This window comes from Fukomys damarensis, unplaced genomic scaffold (assembly GCF_012274545.1).
Source record: "Fukomys damarensis isolate Sample0158 unplaced genomic scaffold, DMR_v1.0_HiC HiC_scaffold_18, whole genome shotgun sequence".
NCBI lineage: Eukaryota > Metazoa > Chordata > Mammalia > Rodentia > Bathyergidae > Fukomys > Fukomys damarensis.
Genome location: NW_022900930.1, coordinates 44,076,825 through 44,098,201, shown reverse-complemented (window position 1 = coordinate 44,098,201; position 21,377 = coordinate 44,076,825). Strand labels below are relative to the sequence as shown.

At 43.2% G+C, this 21,377-nt stretch overlaps 1 long non-coding RNA gene across 2 annotated transcripts; it reads left to right on the top strand.

The window, feature by feature from the left end:
• The first annotated feature begins 1,068 nt into the window (after positions 1–1,068).
• On the top strand, positions 1,069–20,501 carry LOC104862103. 2 transcript variants are annotated; one of them, XR_780192.1, is made up of 6 exons: positions 1,069–1,140; positions 6,323–6,522; positions 11,027–11,172; positions 15,471–15,713; positions 18,532–18,597; positions 20,358–20,501. It is a non-coding gene; the product is annotated as an uncharacterized LOC104862103 (long non-coding RNA). The 2 variants fall into 2 exon arrangements; XR_780193.1 differs by lacking the exon at positions 11,027–11,172.
• Positions 20,502–21,377: the final 876 nt, after the last annotated feature.

The following is a 21,377-nucleotide window of genomic DNA, read 5'->3' as shown; positions in this document are numbered from 1 at the left end:
CATTCCGACCTGATGGTACATACCTCTGCAGAGTAGGCAGTGAGATCGTCTTCAATAACACGGGTGATAAGGTGACAGAGGGAGGTGAATGAATGAGCACCCTCCTCTTGGGAGGACTACTCAGAGGTAATTGTCCTCAGGATAAAAAGCAGATTGTAGTTAAGAAATGAAGATAAAAGTAATATTGTGAGAAGAGGCTAACATGTTCTAAGAGAGCACCGTGGAACTATTTAGAGTGAAAGAGAATAGAAGGTTAGGTCATGAAGAGAAGGCTCCAAGCCTTATGGGCACAGGAGTATTGGCGAGGGTAGATGATCAGGGAAGCTTCCAGTTGCCACCTAAGGGCTGCAAGGCACAGACATGTTAGTTGCTACAAATTTCCAAAAGGAGCAGTGTTAGAGTCCTCTGTTACACAGGCAAATACAGAGCTAGGGAGAAGTTGCCACAGTGGGAGTTTATTATCCTTCTAAGGGGGTCCCAAATGAGGACAGCAATCAAACAACAAGACCTTCATGCATTACAATTATGCATTCTAAGGATCTCCAGTGCAGGCTCAATTCTACAGGATATAAAAAGCTTCCATCAGGGGGTTCTGAAAAGTAAATAATGCCAGGTGAACTGGAGAAGAAAGGTAAGCTTAGAGAATAACCACAATGATTACAAATTTCGTAGAGTTTTTTAGGGAGGGTCTTTTTTAAATCTTACAGCTTTGACATGAGGGTGGACAAAGTTGGTAAATCTTCATGGTGGATACAGTTAGCACAAACACAAATAGAAATCTACTTCAGACCAGAGGAATGGAAAAATGATGCTCTGGGCCAGAAAGTGTGGGAGAAATCCCGATGCCCACCCCATTCTCTCCAGCCCTTTCCCAATGCCAGCCCCCATCACAGAGCTCTGCCAACACTGCAGTGACAGCAGTTGCATGGACACATAACACGTGAGGAAGAAGCTCCTGCCAACCTAAGAGAGGAGACCACACCCAACTGTGTTTCTGTCTTTTCTCTCACCACTATTCCCAAGGGGTGAACCAGTCACATGGAACTTTGTGACATCACAGTAGAGGAGAGGGGCTGACATACTTAAAGAACCATGGCTAGAGGAACCAGGAAAAGAAACCAATAGGATCTGAGAGTGAAGGTAATTTTATAGAAAAGAGAGTAGAGAAGCAGATACAATTCTCTCTATGAGCCATCTTAAATCCTGGGCTCACCACCGAAATTCATATCCATAAAATAGACCTAAAGAAGCACTGTAGAAGCTTTGAGAACATAACTGTAATGTAAACTACTGATCTTGTCAAGACTAAATGCATGGAAACATATCTCACATCTGCCAAAAGCTTTAAAAACTTAACTGGACATTGGATCCCTACCCACAGAGATTGAACAGAGCTTGAAGACTAATCACAATTAGGTCAGTTGGTTGATAACACAAAAAATGTTCACAAGAGGATTTTAATGGAACTCAAACATAGTATTGAAAGTGTTCAAGATATCATCTAAAATTACTCAACTTGTTCATAATATTTTAAAACATTGGAAATATCACCAACTATCAAGAAGAAGCAATGAAAAGATGACAAATTGGAGATGGCCAAGATGTTGAAACTATTAGAAAAAAACTCTAAAGCAGTATTATAACTATATTTTATGAAATATGGGTAGTGAATTTGCCAGGTTTTCATCACTAAGACAAAATTAACATAGAAAATTGAAAGGAGAAAGGTTTATTTAGGATGTGGTTTCAAAGGCTTCAGTCCGTGATCACCTGGATCCAAAGCAGAAACATCAGGTCAGAAGGGCCTGGTGGAGGAAAGTTGCATAACTCAGGGCAGCAGAGAAACAGAAAAGATTGTAAAGAGAGCCAGAAAAGATAAGTGACCAGATACAGTCCCCAAGGTCACACTTCCATGACCCATCCAGACACAACCAGAAGTGTGCTTTACTAACCTCCTAGGTATTTCTCCGGCCAATCAGGTTGATAGTCAAGATTAACCATGGCAGGTATACATTTTACCAGGAATATAAAGAAAGACATCTAATCAGTAGAAAAAAAAATTTTTTTAACTTCCAGGAAGATGGCAGAGCAGTAAACAGCAAAAAGTCAACCTCTCCAAGATTCGGAATACAGACACAGGAAAATAACTTGGAGAAGAAAAGAAGCAGGGAGGTAGATCTGTGGGACCCAGGAAGGCTCGGAAGGGAAAACTGGAGCCCACAAAGAAAGGAAGAGTCATACCTCAACGCAGAAAACAAGGAGGGGGAAATCTGCACTTTCTACCCAGGTCCCAGCTCAGGATGTGAGAGAGGAGGATTGAATCTACAGGGACACATTGAGAATGGGTGACTCCAGAGGCCTCCACGGAGAAAGGCACTCATGGAACAGAGCAGTGAGTAATGCTGTGCACTACAGCACCTGGTGAGCGACTCCAGACCCAGTGACTTCCATATCCCCTGGAGAGGGTGCTTGGCTGGATGCCATTTTAGTGAGGGATCAACTGAACCTGGGATTTGGAGCATCCCTGGCTTGGCTTCATCTCAGGGCTCCTAGTTGAAATCTCACAGTGATGGGGTGAGGGACAACTGAGGAAGACATCCAAGTCAGGGAGCCATGATCCGGCCAGCTGATCACCCAGAGTGTTGTAGACTGAATGACTCAGGCCCTAATCCTATGACCAGAGGCCAAGATCAGCCTGAACTTCTGTAGATTTGAAAAATACCAGAACTAGCACCTTACCCTAGTCCTACTACAGGCTTTCTGGGATTACCCAACACAGATCTGGGCTCTGACTGACTCCTTTGTCTATCAGCAAGAGCAATCATGCTTTGAAATGGACACTATCACAAAAAATGTAGGCTTGAAATCACACAGAAATCTTTCTCTCCCCCCCATCCCTCATTCTCTCCTTCTGTTTTTTACTTTTTTTTTTGTTTTCTTCTTCATTTGTTTATTTGTGTATTATTTTTTTGTAAGTGTGAACATTGATTTTAGTTTTTCTATTTTGTTTTTGTTTTATCCTTCTGTCTTTCTCTCCTGTCTTCTTCACCAGTTTCCCAAGGCTTGGTTAATCTTCCTGTGTCCTTCATCCTTGCTTCTAATTTTTCTCTTCTTTTATTTCTCTACTTTTCTTTTTATCACAGTAAAATAGTATGACAACGATAAGTCATTACATATCATTTATAGCTACCAATGTGAATGGTCTCAACTCACCAACCAAAAGAAGCAGATTGACAGAATGGGTCAAGAAACAAGATCCAACAATATGCTGTATACAAGAAACACATTTAACTCAAAAAGAAATTCACAGACTGAAAGTCAAAGGATAGAAAACAATACTCCATGTGACAGGAACACAGATAAAGCAGTGATAGCTATTCTATTTGCAGACAAAGTTAATTTTGGGCCAAGACTGATCAGAAGAGACAAAGATGGTCACTATATATTTGAAAAGGAAACAATTCAAGAGGAAGACATAACAATCATAAGTATATGTGCATCAAATACCAGCAGATCATAAAACGAACACTAATGGATATGAAAATTCATTTATGCACTAATACTATTGTAATGGGGAACTAAAATACCCCACTGTCACAGATAAGACAAATAAGACAAAGATGCCTGTGGGGATCATGAGTATTGGTTGTAAGTATTGTTAACTTTAATAACTCTATATGTGTTAAGTTTCTCCAGTTTAGCAGGTAGAGTGTTTCCTTTGTGGAATTCCTGAAAGTTACAGTTTCTTGTCTCTGACCTTTAGATGTGTGGTTGTCCGGGTTACTACTACTCACGGTGGGTTGTTTTGGTGAACCTGTTTGCTCTTTTCCTGTGTGACCTTTCAGTTACTATGGTAAACCCATCCCATAATAGTTTGTGGTTTTTTGCTTTAAAAGGCCGGTGCTTGCCGGCAATAAACGCCGCCTTGATCAGACTCTTGTCTTGGCGTCCTTCTTTTCTCTCTGCCCCATCTCCACCCCGCTGCTCTTTCAGGTTTGAGACACTGCTGGACAGTGCTCTGCGTCGCCGGCTCGCGACAGATGACCGCTATCACCACTCCTGTTCAATATAGTTCTTGAAACATTAGCCAGAGCAATTAAACATGAGAAAGAAATAAAAGGAATATGTATAGGAAAGAAAGAAGCTAAGTTATCATTACTTGATGATGACATGATAACTCTACATGAAGACCCTCAAAACTTCACCCAAAGACTCCTAGAATTAACCATATTTGCAGTATAGCAGGATACAAAATCAACACTCAACAATCAATAGCATTCCTGTACATGAATATTAAACTCACTGAGAGAGAAACTAAGGAAACAACCAGTCTAACAGAAAGTGAAAGAGCTATACATTGAAAACTACAATTCTCTGCAAAGGAGATCAAAGAGGATATCAGAAAATGGAAAGATATGCCCTGTTCTTGAATAGGCAGAACCAAACATACTGAAAATGGCCATACTTCCAAAATTATTACACAGAATTAATACATCCCAATCAAAATATCCATAACATATCTCACAGAACTAGAGAAAACAATCCTAAAATTAATATGGAACTGAAAGAGACCTAGAATAGCAAAAGTGATTCTGGGCAGCAATAGCAAGGCAGGGAACATCACAATTCCTGATTTGTATTTGTACTACAAAGCACCAAGACAAAAACAGGATGCTACTGGCAAAAAAAAAAAAAAAAAAAAAAAAAGAAGATACTAAGAAAAAAAAAAAAAAAAAAAAAAAAAAAGATCCAAGGACCAATGCAACAAAATAGAAGATGCACAAACAACTCTGACTCAGCTAACATCCTTAACAAAGAGGCCAAAAACCTACACTGGAGGAAAGATAGCTTCTCTAATAAATGGTGTTTAGAAAACTGACTTACCACACACTGAAAATTGAACCTATACTTATATCTCTCACTAGACACGAAGCTACAATTGAAGTGAATCTAAGATCTAAATATAAAATCTGAAACACTTAATCTGCTGGAATATAGAATAGGTAAAACTCTTAAAGACATTGGTATAGGCAAAGACTTTATGAACAAAATCCTGATTGCACAGGAAATATTACAAAGAATCAACAACTGGAATCTTATCAAATTAAGAAGATTTTTCAGAGCAAAACAAACCACCAGCAGAGTGAAGAGACAACCTGCTGGGATAAATAAATAAAAACACCAGATACGCTTCAGACAAAGGACTAACATCTAGAATATATACAAAAAGATCAGACCCCTCCCCAATTTAAAAAGCCAATCCAAGAATGGGCATCTGAAATGAATAGACATTTCTCGGCAAGTACAAATAGCAAATAAATATATGAAAAATTGCTTATCGCTTCTCGGCCTTTTGGCTAAGATCAAGTGTAAAAATTGCTTTAACATCACTGGTCATTTGAAAAAAGCAAGTTAAAACAACACTGAGAGTCCACCTCCAGGAAGAATAGCTATCATTAAGAAATCAACCAATATCAAGTACTGGTAAGGATGTGAGGAGAAAAGAAACCATTCTCCATTGGGTGGGAATGTAAACTATTATGACCAATATGGAAATAAGTATAGAGAGTCTTCAAAAAACTAAAACTAGAGGTTCCACTTGACCCATCAGCTCCCCTTCTAGGTATCTTCGCAAAAGAGTTAAAAGTATCATACCACAGTGATATATGCATATCCATGTTTCTAGCAGCACAATTTATAAAAGATAAATCTTTCAGACAGCCCATAATCCCATCAACAGATAAATGTATAAAGAAAATGTGGTATTCATATGCAGTGGAGCATCACTCTAATATAAAGAAGAATAAACATAAATTATATGCAGGAAAGTGGATGCACCTCAAGATCATAAACTTAAGTGAAATAAAACAGACACACAAGTTTAAATATCACGTTGTTTCTCTAGCATGACAAACCCAAAGGATAAATTTAAAGAAAAAAACATTTTAAAACTTTAGCAGTCTATTAAAGTTTCAACTTCATATATCCCTCTCTTCAATCAACATATACAATACCTAATGAATTTAAATGTTGAAAATTTTATGGAGGGAACTTGATTTTTAAAACAATCTTAGTGTGAAGTCTTTTTGCAAAATAAGCTTGGTTAGCATCTGATACTTCTGTTGCCTGTGTAAACAGGAATTTGAGTTTTCATCGTGTGTTTAAAATGACATGCAATTAGAAGATAAAGAAATGGAGAGCTGCTTGGCAGTTCTGGTTTCCAGGGCCTTCCCCTGGAGCAGCCCAGCATGTTCCACCTCTGTGAGAAGGATACTGCGAGGTAGGTCTTGGGAGTCCTGGGCACAGACTTGCTCTTTTTCAGGCTGTGTTCACAGTGAAGGTCACCACAGCCTGAGCCCCAATGATCCAGATCATGGCCACGTCCCTCTTCTTACCCTGCCAGCCTCAGAACACCCTCATGTCAAGTGCAAACAGCAACACCATGTGAAGGAGGAAATCGCCTTTGTCTCAGCTCCGTGCTCAGTGATGTTTGTCAGAGATGACACCTATTCAATACCCCAGGTAAACTTTACGCTCCTTGTTCTTGGCTTCTCTCTAGCCCCGCAGTTAGCTCAGGTGCTCCCTTCCTCCAGTTTGTACATCCTGCTCGCATTTCCTCAGGCCTCACATTCCCAGGCTGTTTCAGGTTCAGTAGTCTTTCAGAAACTCACAGGGGTGTCTGCCTTGGCCCCCTTCTAGAAGGGTGTTCCTCACTTTGCTCAGTAACTTCCTGAAAAAACAATGGATGCAAATCCCATTGTTACCAATAACTGAGCATAGTAAATGCCTGAGGGAGTTCCTTATAGAATAAGCCCCATGTGGTTCCTTGTACAAATTGAAGTCTTCCAACGAGCAAATTCATCCCCCTCCTTAGCCACATGCACCAAGACACGAACACACTTGCCAGTTTCCCTAGCTACTAAATCCTGTTGGCACTTAGTAAGGATTCTTCATGGTCACTCTGAGTTCCCTAAAATGACTTTATTGCTGGCTGTCAGAACCACTTCTTGGGGATCCCAAGCTCATGACAGAGGTGTATTCCTCTTCTTTCTAGACCACAAGCTGATTTTGCACCCACCACAGCTCCATCCTATCCTGCCCACCAATGAGATACATGCACCTTTCCCAGAAGGAGCATGGGGGCCATAACTCTACGACTGAGATTTAAAGTGTACACTTTGTAAGATGGTTTGGTCATAAAGCAAAGGTCCTATCACATTGCCAGGATACTGCTACCATTTATTTTCTTTTTCTAAGGCTCTTGGTGCAACCAGAAGCGATCAGTGAATACTGAAATTTTAAGGGTCAGTTAAATTTAATTTTTTTAATTAATTAAGTTTATTGGCACATTTTAGATATATATGATCACATTCAGCATAGGGAATTTGTACCATGAGAAAAGAAGGAAAAAATGGAAATATTTTGTAAATAAGGAGAAGAGGGATTGAACAGAGGGGCGGGGAATGGGAAATTTTAATTGTTAATTCTTACTGTTAAGAAGAAAAGGACTATCCACCAAGAAGAAAGAGCCCATGGACCTCAGTCTCTGCCAGGCTCCCTGCTAGGTTTTGAGTATCTGTGTCCCTCTAAAATGTATATGTTGATAACAAGCCCATCAGATGATGGGAAGAGAAGGTGGAGGCCCTGGCAGGTAGATTAGGCCATGGGGGTGGAGTGCTCATGAATAAGATTAGTGTTCTTATAAAAGAGGCCTCAGCAAGACCTACTGCCCTTCTACTATGGGAGCTCATGGAGAAAGCATGGATTATGTGGGCTCTCAACAGATATTGAATCTGCCAGAGCTTTGGTCTTGGATACCCTAGCTTCCAAAATGGCACCAAAAAAATCTTTTTTTCTGTTGTTCATAAGACATCCGGTTTATGGTACTTTGAAGGCAGCCCGAATGGACCAAGACACTGTGCTGTTTGATTTTTCTCTTGGTTTAAGGAGAGGGCTAAGTGGGGGGACCAATAAGCACCCCTCAGACCTTGCCTCATCAGCCATTCCAAGCCGTGGCTCCTTGCTCTAGGAGGCCATTGTGTACTGGCCACAGGAGCAGAGCTGCTTTAGGAACTTCCTAGGCCTGAGGTTCTCCTATTTACAGAATCCCCATCTCACATCAAATTGAAATCCTCAAATTTACCCACATCACACATTAAATATAGTTCGTACATGCCTACATGAGAATCGCATTGCTTTTGATAAACAACTACATCAATTGATTGTATGTTACAGGCATTTAACTAATGTTCATGGATTTGACCTTTTTTTCTGGTTTTCTTTTCATATTTTGAAAAGTGGATTTCTTTTTTATATTCAAGCATGCCCACCGTGCTGCTTCTCTGAGGCACAATGGAAACAAGAGCCCTGCACAGAAGGACAGAAGAATGGGCCAAATTCATGGCACATTTGACACTTTTACCAATAATAGCCCAAAATGCTTGAATAGCAGAGGGATTCGGGGTTCTAACACACCTGCTGCGTTAGTTTCACTTATATTACTCACTCCATCTTCACAACACCCTCTGGGTTTAGATTATTATCTTCACATTGCAGAGAAGGAAAATGGAGCACAAAATGTTTTAGTGAGTCTCATCACTAGAAAGAAGGCTTTGGAACCCAGAGTTTCTAAACAGTTCCAAAATCCAGTCTTGTGCTGTGTTGTGACTCCTGAAGGGACAGCAGAAAGCCATGGCAGTCCACCCTCATACTTAAAATCAAACAAATATTGACTGATTTCAATGACTGCCAAAATGCTCTTTGTCTTAGTTACTCTCCTCACCACTGCACACAATGCTCACCACCCACAACTTAAAGGAAGGGTTCGATTTGGGCTCTTGATTTCAGAAGTTTCAGTCCATGTTCGGCAGGCTCCAAGGCAGGAAACGGCATGGAAGAGGGGGGCATCCAGAGGGAAAGCTGCTCATATCATGGTGGCCAGGAAGTAGAGAGCAAAGGGAGGAGCCAGGGTGGGGGATGCACCCTTCCAGGTCATGTTCCAAGTAACCCAGCTTCCTACCAGACCCTAACTCCCGCACCAATGCCTCCAAGACCCGGTCACCTCCACAAGCCCAGTCTCTGAGTGCGTGTCGGTCTGGGAGGACATCTGGATGTGAACTGTTAACACCCTGTCATTCCGAGATCTGTGCGCGTCATTTAGAAGCCTCTCATTCACTCATTCTCCTTGGTGTGTACCTTCTCGAGCTAAATGGTCTTGTTCACACTGTAAAAGGTATTCCACACATCGGTGCGGTTTGTTTGCTGTGTTTGAGGCTTTAGATTTCTGCCATTGTTTATATTCTCAGCCTTCTCCATCACAAAGAATCTCTCCACTGCGTGTGCAGATCACAGGACACCTGCAGAAGCCAAGTGGCGCTTGGAACTTGATGTCACTATGTAGTTCCTGTTTATCTGATCTCCCTCCAGCTATACTCTAGGTTTCACCAGACAAAGCTTGGGTCCAGTGCTGCTTCTTGTCTCCCTTGGCAGTGTGCTCTGGCAGTCAATGAATCCACAGTTTTCAACTCCCCCTCTGATAACCAGCTGTGTGTCCTTGAGCAAGTCACCCAACCTCTCAGTCTCTACTTATTTATACCAGGGAAACCATAGTTGCCCTGCTTATCTAACAGGATTATTATGAAAATGAGAAAGCAAGCTGATGTATGTTTTAAATGCTTTGCAACCTAGAAAACACTATGCAAATAAACGCGGTATCAACCAAAAGTGCTGCAAAGTGACATTGGCAGGAGGGATGCCCTGTTGAGGTCTTTTGCTAAACTGAAAGAGTTCATGGACTGCAATAGGGACCGCCAGGCTTCCCAAGAACACAGCAGGTGCGCAAGCCAAGGGGTCAGCTGCAGTGTGGTGGCAGATCAGAGGTGAGGGTTCCGGAGAAGGAGGAAGAATCATCAAGATCTATGAGTTAGTAGATCTTACTCCCTTGGAAAATAGGCAGAAACTCAACTTCCAACTGGTACCAGATGATCTCCAGGCAGCTGTGATATGCTCAGAGCTACTGCCCACTCTCAAACCCATGCTCTGCCTTCAGCTCTTACATTAAGAAAACACAATAGGTGCAGACACAGACATCTGTCCACAGACAGGGCACTCTCCCTTTTCCTAGAGCTCCAACGTGCCAAGGTGAAGAAACCATCAGGGTACCATGGGCTGTGACACAATCCGAGCCCCTGAAGGAAGCCCAAACTCAGAGTGAAGGGGCAGGAGGGGGTGGGAGAGATTCTTCAACTAGCAAATTTGGCTTTAGCAGTTCACTGGGAAAATGTGTGGTATGGAAAAGAAATCCCTTCCACAGCATGATTCAAAAGAAAAGCTCCCCCACCCCATAACAAAATCCAAAGCAAAGAGAAACCTGGATACCCAGGGCCCAACACAGCTTGGCCTCAGCTACCTCTCCAAACCCAAAGCCTGATTCCTTGGTCTATTCTGGTTTCCTGGAAGCCTTCCCATCCTTTTAGCTCTTTTTTGACTCCCAGTTTTCGCTCACATGGTCCGTCTCTCCCAGCGTGGTCTTCCCATGGCGCTTCCTCCTCCAAGTCAGGGTGTCCACACTTGGCAACCAGACTAATCAGTCTGTCTTCCTACACAAAGCCTACTCCATCCACCCAACACCTGTGCACACCTCACTCCCATAAGATGAGAGGGGACTGATGCAAACAGCCAGCTTTTCTGTGAGCAAATGTGGTGGAGGTTTTAGCAGAGCCTGAGTCGAGGACCTGAATAGGTGGTTTATTTGGAAGACGATGCCAGACGTCGATCGGAAGGAAACGAAGGGAGCAGCACCAAGCAAGGAGGCATTCTAAGCTGATTATATCTAAGCAGCTGCACCTCAGATTCACTGGGATCCTTGAGACATCTGGAGAGGCTGGAGCATATGGTCCTGGAGTTCTGGCCCCATCGCTAGGGCTGCCCATGGGAGGTTTCAATCTACCTGGCACCTTTAGTGCTTTTCAGGTCATAGCTGATACACTGGAGTGAGCCACCTTTGTATGTGACACTGCTTCTTCAGCTTCACAGGCAGCAGAAGTAAGAGAACTGGCATGATCCACCACAAGTCACCACAAGACCTGCAGCCATGAACACGTGTGTGCTTTCTCCTCACAACTCCTCCAAGCATGGAGTGCTATGATCATAGAGAAAGAGAAAGAAGGCGAGGTGAGGATGGCCTCAGCTACAGAGTAACCTGGTTTGGGCTAAAACCTGGGGACACTATCCACTTCATACCCTTGATTTCATGACATTTTATCAGTATCTTATCCTTATGCTCTACACCCCGCTACCATTATATGGCAAAAATATCTGTCAGGAATACTACAAGAAAGACATCTTCGTTTATGGTGTAGCGGCTGTGTTTTCACCTTCGTGGGGCTGTAATGTTCTGAAAAAGTGGGGGAGACCTTGCTGTTGTCTGTCAGATCCTTTCCTGACCCCCACTCTGCCTGTCCAATAAGCGGGGTCAGACCAGAGCCCCAGACCGACCTGGAGCCAGTGTAATTTAACCTCTCTGAGCCTCAGCGTCTTTAGGGAGAGAGACTGTGTGGGCATTACAGGGATCTCGTGACACTCAGCAAACCGCTGTTTGAAGAGATACTCTGTCAGCTGCAGAAGCTCATCAGCCTTTATGGTAACCAGCCTTTATTGCAGCAGGGTGGACTCCGGGGCTTCCCTGCACTGATGAAGCAGATGGCTTCCTTCTGTGTCTTTCACAGCTCAACCGAATACCTCTAACGGCACATGTCCCACGGTGCCACTGTGCTTCTTTTTGGTGTCCCTCACTGGCCTCAGTACCTTGTACTTCACATCTTTGCAGTCTACTAGAATGGCTTTCCCCTCGAGGAAGTAAGGTCAGGTCCAGGAGAGTAAGGACAGGTCCAGTCCAGGGCCTGGCTCAGGCTTCCCACTGCTCCTCTACCCTCTGCCTCGCTCTTGCTCCTCTCTGTAAGCACTGCACACCCTCTCTCCAAGTTGCCACACTGTGCTGTGCGGCCCTTTCTCCATCCAACTCACGCATCATATTAGAGTCAGCTTCACCTCATTCTTGCACCAAACCTTTCTCAGGCCCTTTCACCCATCTAGTCCAAAAGTACTGAGTACCTACTAGGCAACTATACTGTGAAAGGTGCCGGGGGGGGGGCCACAAAGGTGAAATGATGCATCCAAGTCCTTCCCTCCTCAATCTAAGGACCTAACCCACAATCCTAGTCTAGTTCCTGGACGACTAGACTTGTGAGCTTCTCTTTATGATTCATTTAGACTGTATGTACCCAGCTTGAAAACTGTACTTTTCTTTGGTGGTGTTGGGGATGGAGCTCAGCTATCCTCCCAGCTTGAAAGCTAGGCCTTTGAACAGGTTCCTTTGCACCATCACACTCAAAACAAAATGAAGTTTCGGTAGGCATTGATAAAAATAGCCTTGACATGCCTTCACTCAGGGCAGTAAGGTAAAGAAAACCATGGGCAAAATCCCTAAAGTACAATAAGTATTTGACACAATGATGGATTAAAAATATTGAAAATGTGAGTATATCTTGATGTAAGATGGTCCGGATACAAGGCTCCGAGACAATCACAAGTCAATGCCATTTCCTTTAGAAATGTTGCTATTTGAAAAAAAAAATCAGGCACAGTAAGATCTAACAGCTGAGACAGATGTGGGTCTCTAGTTTGAGGGATAAGAGAGGAGATATATGCAATGAATATTAATGAGTCAGCTGCCATCTTGTGGCCACAAATAGAAATTCAAGGACCTTGCTGGGCAAAAGAAGAGATTACTATGGGAATTAAATGTAAAAATGCATTCTACATATAACGTGTACCATTTTGTGAGGACAGCGAAGGCACACACTAAGCCTCAAGATATTTATTTACTCTTATCTATGTCCTCTTTGCTACCATAATTCTTAATTCACATACAGACAACATTTCTAATCTCCTCAAACTCTGTTCTGATCTATTGGACTGGCTGTCACTCTTACTTAAATCCAGTGTTGATTAATCCCTCACAAACTCTCTGGGGAATTCTGACATCTGAAAGTGAAGATGACATCACAGATAATTTTCAAGAAAATTAGGCAAAATGCACTTTCTATTTGTAAGAAATCAGAATCTCACGGACAAAGAAAAGGCTGCTTTACAAAAAGCTGTCAATATGAAGTAAGTTTTTAACTGCTATTTTATAGCCAAGTAAAGGATCAACTTTGGTATATTGGAAGTTTGAGATTTTTCTCAAGCCAAAAAGTACTTGATAGAAAAGGTCAATATGAACATAATTTTGCCTGACTACAGTTAGTTACTTGGATGATTTTATAAAAAGTTTAGCTATGCACCAAACCAAAGGTAGAGATTTCTAGGTAGAATAAGCGGGGTCCAATTATATGTTTTCCACAAAGAAATCCTTTACAGACACATAGATTTCAATTAAATGGGTGGAGAAAGTCATACTATGGTAAAACTAAGAAAAAGAAAACAGGAATGGATATATTCACTGCTGACAGAGCAAGCTTCAGAGAAAATAAAGTTTTTAAGGATAAAAGGAAGCTGCATAATGACAGAAGGCTCAGTCTTCCAGGAAGAGAAAACAATCTTTACTTAATGTGTCCAATTTAACCATCATGCCTGATGTAAAATATATAAAGTCAAAAATGATAACTACAAGGATAAATAGAGAAATCCACTACTATTCTTGGACACTTCAACACCCATTTCTCAGAAATGGACAGATACGGCAGGCAGAACATCAATGAGGACAAAAATGAAATCAATAGCACCACCATCAACAGGATATAATGGTCATCTATAGACTGCTTCACACAACAGCAAGGTACCCAGTCTTGTGAAGCTCATGGGGACCACAAAGACCATATTCTGAGCCATGAAACAAACCTTAACAAATTCAAAGGAACAGAAACCATACACAGTCTACACTCAGACCACAATTTGGATTATAGTAGAATTCGATAACAGAAAGATGGCCAGAGCATATTTAGAAAAATGTTATATATTCTGTATGACACACTATGATAGTAGTTACAGGTCACTGTACTTTTATGTGTACCCATGGAATGTACATCAAGAGTGAATCCCAATGTGGACTATGGCTTTTGAGTAGCCATGATGTATCAGTGGGTTTACTGATTACACATCAGTCTGGTAGAAGCCATTGATAATGGGCGATCCTACGCATGTGGAACAAGGAGTTTATGTGAAATTTCTGTCTTCCTCTCATTTTTGCCATGACCTTGAAACTGCTAAAAAAAATGAAGCCTGTCTCTTTAGACTTAGACATACAGAGGCTTCAATAAAGGAATGAAATTGTATCTTCCTATAGTAATACACGATGTGAACATCACATCCCTTCAGCTGTAGGCACTCAGCATGACCGATTCCATGTCAGGCACCGGGCTGGACGGCCTAGAGTTCAGCAGAGACTAACAGTCCTCACCCAGAATGTGCATAGATGTCTAAATAAATGCGTTAATTACCACAGCACAAAAAAAACGCAGCAATTAAAAGCATATTAAAGAGAAGAATATAAAGTATATCCTTCTTCATTTTCCTATACCAAGCTCATGGATCTTAAAGTTAAATTTTATTTGTAGGATAGTTTAGGAAATAAGTAGTATTAAAGCAAAGTGATAATGAATGATTCTTTAAGGGAGGTAGGCAGGCTAAAAAGCCTGTGTGGTTTTCCTTATAATCTCACATTTTTTTAAAAAAGCCTGTAATTATGCTGTAATTATGGACTTAGAGGCTGAATCCAGCCTGTATTATATGTACATTATCATAGGTTGCTGGAGGAGTGATTACCCATCATCTGGCCCAACTTGGCTTGCAGATAAGGAAACGACACTAGAGAGATTGGGATATACCCAAGGTCACCTGGGATCGCCCAGCTGGCTATCGGTTTCGAGGGCCATCTCCCAGCCCTTTGCACATAGTGACCCATTCATACATGCCTGATGGTTAAAATGGACCACAGCAGGTAAATTACTACATCATAGCAACAACAACAAGAAAGGTATTTGCATGCTATTCAAATGTGGCTTTTAGAAATTTGCTGATCTTAAAAATAAAAATCATGAGGCCATGGTGGAAATTCAAGATAGCATCAGTAAACACAGAGTCTGGTCTAAATCAGAATCAGCAAAAATAATCTCTTCAAACTAGGAAGGGGATCAAATGAAGCACCACAGTAAGAAGTACAAACTTCTTAAAAGCGTGTTCTTGGCAACTCTTGCTCACTGGCATAGCAGGAGGTTTAGAACATCACATTCTGTCCTGTGTAAAGGAGAGTTCTCTTCCGTGATGAGTAATAGGCTTGTGATTTGCTGTACTCTCCACAATTCTAGCTCATTTTCTTCTTTTGGTTGCTCTTCCCAGTATGATTGCCCTCTCAGCCCCACTAATCATGACACATTTCATTTGTAATTTATTTCTATTCTGTTCCTAACAAGAGTTTGATGAGAACTGTGTGCAACAGCTGCCCGAAGACCTTGGACCCCACTTGACAATCAAGCAGTGACCGTAGAGTTCCATGACTATGGACATACTACAGCAAAGATGGCTAGAAGTGCTAAGGAATAAGCAAGAACCCAAGAAAACTGCTAGCATTTTGGGTATTACCAGTTTCCAGACCAGTGATGGTTTTCTAGTCCTGAAAGGAGGCTACTGAAACGATCCCCGCCTTGAGTGCTCAGGTAATTCTGTTCTTGTCAAGGACCTCAATTTTAAAAGTCCTTGCAGAAAGCAACACATATTAAACTCTCATGAAGTCCAGAGCTACAGAGAGAATGCATCATGGATAACCATAATTATTTCCATTAAAATTTACACATGATTTTTTCCCCAAACCTTGCACAGATATAATCAGGGAAAGGAGAGGACATGTTATAATGTTTCACTCGGCAGGTTATAGTAAGCTCAAAATACAAATCTTGGGATATAAACTTGTCACCTGCTGCTCCAAGCTACAGGCATCCACCAACAAAATATTGTCCCTATTCAGCAGGAAACTAGAATCTACTTCCACAGAATTGCATACTGATGAGAACAAAGATCCTTAAGACTACTCCATTTCTTCTCTTTAAACTACTTCCTCCCTTAAAGGCAGCCACACAAGGCCCAGTGTGACTGTAATGACTCCCAGATGTCCACAGTGCATCTTTCTGTGGCTCTGGGATCTGCATGGTTTCAGTTAGCTGTTGTTTTCTAGAAGCCTTTTCAACAGTGAGAGTTCTTCAAGGCAGAGACTCATGAGGACCCGAAGGTAGCACCCACCCTTCAACTGCCTTGGGACTGGGCCGTTGCTGATGTAATCATCCTGGGTAGTTTTTCTTTTCACAGAGGGCTTTCAGTGACAGTGGACATGCCTGGGTCGTGTGTCCCTGCCAAGGTGACCCTGCATCCTCTTGGCAGCAGTGCCGGTGAATGCCCAGAGGTGCCACTAAGTATAGAAAGTGAAACTTTGTGACGATAACATAGTGAAAGGCATCCTAAAGAATCCATGTCAACAGGAACCTCAAACTCTAGTGTTATCTCATTTCCACACCTTTCCAAAAGAGAGTTCAGATGTTCCCCAGAGCAATGTTAACTTTGGGAGGCAAGGCTAGGGAAATGTGGAAAGTTGAAAATATTCTCAAATTTCAGAAACAGGTTGAGATGTCCAGATTGTAACTATGGGATCTGTCTGGGTAACCTTGATCAAACTCTCTTCCTTTCCATGAAAATATCAGGACAACTGGAGGTTCTATAAATCATTTAACTTCGGATAGATATTGTACTGGGTTGTTCATTTGGTTGGTTGGGTTTTTTTCCAGCTGTTCACTTTCATGAATAAGCCTGACATGTGACTTTTTGAGTACTTGTAAAGTTACTGCTTTTAGGTAGCAGGTGAAATTCAAAAGGGAAGTCCAAAAAGTCTGGAGCAAGGGACAAGATAACAAACTAGAGACGAAGAACATGAGAACAGAGAGAGAACTCTGGGAAATGCTAATGTCTTCAGCTGATTTTACTTTGTACCTACGCATGTGGGGCTGATACCATCTCTTCATAAAGCCTCACCTCTTGGCTACATTCATAATCCTCTGATCTCTCCAGTCACTCTTGCTCCCTGTTCCCTTTTCACTAATTAAACGTAACCATTCTGCAAGGTCTTTCCTCTCCTGGAACTCTTAACTGCCTGTGCCCAGGGCTTTAGCCGTCATACCTTGAAGAGGCCTGGCAAATCTTCAGGTCCCATCCCAGCCTTTCTCCTGAGTACCAGCATTATATTTCCTTCTGGGCATTCCCACCTGCATGTCCAACAACACTTCCATCAGCAGGACTTCAGAAGTTTGCTGAGTATGACTAACACTGGTAGTTGCTTTTATGCAAAATGCAGGAGTTGATAGACTGGAGAACCACAGAGGAGCCTCCATCCTCACCAGAAACACGTTCTGATCAGGAGGCCACAGGCCACAGTAGGCTCTGGGCCAGCTACTAAGAGGAGAGGGAGGTCACATTCATATAAGAATCTGAAAGTACACCACAATGGAATGGTAATTTCCAGCCTCAGGGTGGGCTTAAAGATAGTAAAGCCACTGTGGAAATGAGTATGTCGAGTCCTCAAAAAACTAAAATGAGTAACTCCATTTGATCCAGCTATGCCTCTTCTGGGCATCTTCCCCAAACTGTTGAAGTGATCACATTACAGGTGACCCAGGCATCCCCATGTTTATAGCAGCACAAATCACAATAGCTAAATTGTAGAAATAGCCCAGACGCCCCCCAACAGATAAATGGATGAAGAAAATGTGGTTCAGTGGTATCTCAGTTCACAAAGTTTTTTCCACAATTTTGGTCATAAACCTAATTGGTCAAGAATCAAATCAAATTCAATGGTTAGGTTCAATGTTGACCTTACAGGGAAATTTGATTCAGTTCTCAGCTAATCTGGTTTGCAACTGGAGTCTTGGAAAGAATTAAGTTCATAAACCAAGATACACAATGGAGTACTATGCACCATACAGGAGGATAAATTTGAGTCATTTATAGAAAATGGATGAAGCTCGAGACCAAAATGTTAAGTGAAATAAATCAGACACAGGTTAAATAAAGCATGGCTTTTCTTCTGTGAGAAACCCAAAATATGAACAATTTAAAGAAGAAAAGTAAAAGGTGGGAAGAGTAAAATGGTGGGAAACAGGGAGCTCAATTTTTTTGGAAATGGGTAAGGTGATCTTGAGAAGGGGGAGAAAAGAGAGGAGGGGGGAAGGGGATCCAACATGGTCCAGATACAATATAGATGTGTGCCAATTCCCCAAAATGACCATAACTGTTATATATCACAAATATATTCTAGCTTGGAAAAGATAGAATTTTGATAGGCCAGAGGGGTGGGGAGAAAGAGGGAAGAAAACATTTCAGTGAGAACGGAAGGCCAGAAAGAATGTGGCATTATCCTGCTGGGAAGAGGAAACCCCAACGGGCTTATCCACCACCCTGATGTCCTTCCTATCCCTCCCTTCCTGTCCACAGGAGGCCACACTGGGCGCTGCCGTGTGCAGGGGAGCATCTTCAGCAAGCAGGGAGCAGCCCTTGAAGGTATTGAGCAAGTGAATATAACACGTTAGTCCCCGGTAGCTAAGCCAGTGGGCTTTTGCCGGTGAGGGACAAGTTCAAGTCTGAAAGATCAACAGTACACTGGATGTTTAAATGTAGGACCCAGGAGAGCTATCTCCACAGGGCAGGCAGGATCAGTACGGAGGGGCTGAAGCCCCACAGCAGATCCTTTCTGAGCAGCCACACTTAGGTGGCCAGGGAGGGAGCTGAGCAAGCGGGGGTGACTGCAGAAGGTCATCACGAAGGTGGGTGACCTGAAGAAGGGCAGAGAAATGGAAGCCAGGAGAAGGGACATGAAGATCCCTCTGGCTGAGCAGGAGAGAGGCCCACTGATTTCAAGGCAGGCGCCTCCTCTGTCACCTGCCAGTCCTCTCAGCCAGGTCTCGCTCCCTCTCAGCCGGGCTGGACCTCCAAGCCCCCACGGGGTGCCGTATCTGCGCTCTTCTCAGTCCAGCCCTCCTCTGTTCACCTCTCTTGCCTGTGCCTCTGTCCCTCTCACAGACAATCTGTGACACTCAGTGACACCTCCTGGCTCCCTGGTCTTCCTCCCGATTCAGTCTTGTGCTCTTCTGCCAGGTAACTGTTTCCATTAGTGTCCCCTGCTCAAAAACCCTTGACAACACCTGGTAATTTACTGCTCAAAGGTCAAACTTCTTACAAGGGCAATGCTTTTGCTGCTATAAGCAATAGCGGCCCATCTCCACTTCTTCCCAGGTTGTCTCTGTTACAGATTGGGGTTACTGTATTCCTCCCTGAATGAATATTCAGATATTCATTAAGAATATCTTAGGCCACCAAGATATTCTAAGGCCACTGCTATGGAGGTCTTTATTGAGAGGGGTGTGTAGCCCATTAAATCATAGGAACTCAAGACAGGAAGGAGACATTGACCAGGAGGAAAGAAAATGCCATCCAATCGTAGACTTCCGAAGGCTGTTATGGTTTTTATCTAGACGTTCGCCCACAGCCTTGCGCGCTCATAGGTGGGGCTTTTGGAAGGTGATCTCATTATGGGGGCTGAAAGCTGCCTTGCTGTTAGGAGACGGGGTCTAAGGGGGTCACCGGGGGCATGGCCAGGGAGGGTGCACCTCCTTCTTTGGCTCTGCCACTCACTCTCTGCTTCCTTGTCACCACGAAGTGAGTGGCTTCTTCCACTGCGCCCCTACGCTGTGCCAGTTCCACCCTGGAGCCAGGCGACTATGGACCGAAAGCTCCACAAACTAAGCCAAACTAAAATTTGGCCCAACTGTGGGTGTTGGGTATGGTGTCTCAGTGACAAGAAAGTGACTGAGACAGGCTAGCTTTGAGCAGACACCCTGGGGAGGCCTCCTTCATGTTAGGAGGCGGCAGGTCAGGACGTAAGAGGGGCAGTAACAGCTGGGACGCGGGTTGCAGATGAACACCACATCTCACTTGCTCTGTAAACCTGCACTGAACACCTGGTACAAACCAAGCCTGGAGCTCTGAGTGGCAAGTGTGCGGCTTGCTCTAAGCAACAGCCTGATTTGTGGCACTTGCCTAATTTTGCAGTATAAATACACCCACTGTGGCCCAATTCAAGCTACCTAGTCTTCTCACAATTTTGAGCAGCACAGGGTTGGCTGTTGGTGAAAATGGAAAGCAGGAAATTGAACTCCAATCCTGTGTGCCCTCTGCCCAGCACCCCTGCCCATGTCTGGGCACCTGCAGCCACAGCTGGGTCTCAGGCCTGACCTCCATTCTGATTTTGTACCTTTGCTCAGGGCATCAGCAGCTGCACTGAGAACAGATCACCACCTTCCAAGTTCTCTGGTTTCTCACAGGGTTCTCCTACTCTCATCTCCAGAAAAGGTAACATTCTCTGGCTTAGGCTGCAACTTTTGGGGACACTTCGACTTCTCCATTCAGAGGCTCATGGCTGGAACTCTGTAAAGGGGGGCAGGTAGAAAATGGGCATGAATCCATATTGCAGGGAACATGTGCCTGTCCCACTCGGGCTCTGACACCTGCACAATAGCTGCCACTTCCCAGAATGGCAAGCAAAGCAAGCAGGAGACCCTCAGCACTGCCCTGCCCTACCCCGCTGTGACAACACAGCACGTCCATCACAGAGCCCACAACACTTCCACGTCAATGCTTTATTTCCTCTAGCTCCAGTGTTACAGCTGTAGCAGCATATCAGATACAATCCCCCCACAAACATCATCATCATCATCACACATTTCCCTTCTGCCAGGAGCTGACAGCAATCTCAAGACAGAAACAATCTTGACTCCAGGCATTTCCAATACTGAAGAAATGATGCTTGGTCCACCCTTATCACATACACGGCATGTCTCACGGGGAGGAAGCAGGAGTGCATTGGTAGTTCACAGACACAATCATCCTTACATCAATACAACCCTATTGGAGTAAAAAGGTGATGGAGATGCAGCCTTCACGGCCATTGGAACATGGTGCATGGAATGACATTAGCATTTTTATTAAACACACACACAAGAAATCAGCCAGTAAATACCTACATTCAATCCAAAGTTAAGAAAAAGCAGGCACAGATAATGGAGAACTTATCCCATTTGAGAAAAAAATGCTTTATTTGAAAATTCCAATCCACAAGTGGGTGAACCCCAAGTCATGGTGTGAGAAGCACTCACTCGTGCAGACACACACGCACTGTCAAAGCATGAGTCCTAGGCTTCCCTGGCACTGCCTGGCTGCAGATGGCACTTCAAAGATGTTAATGGCCGAGTGTGTACCATGATTCTTTTAAGCAGGGCAGTATT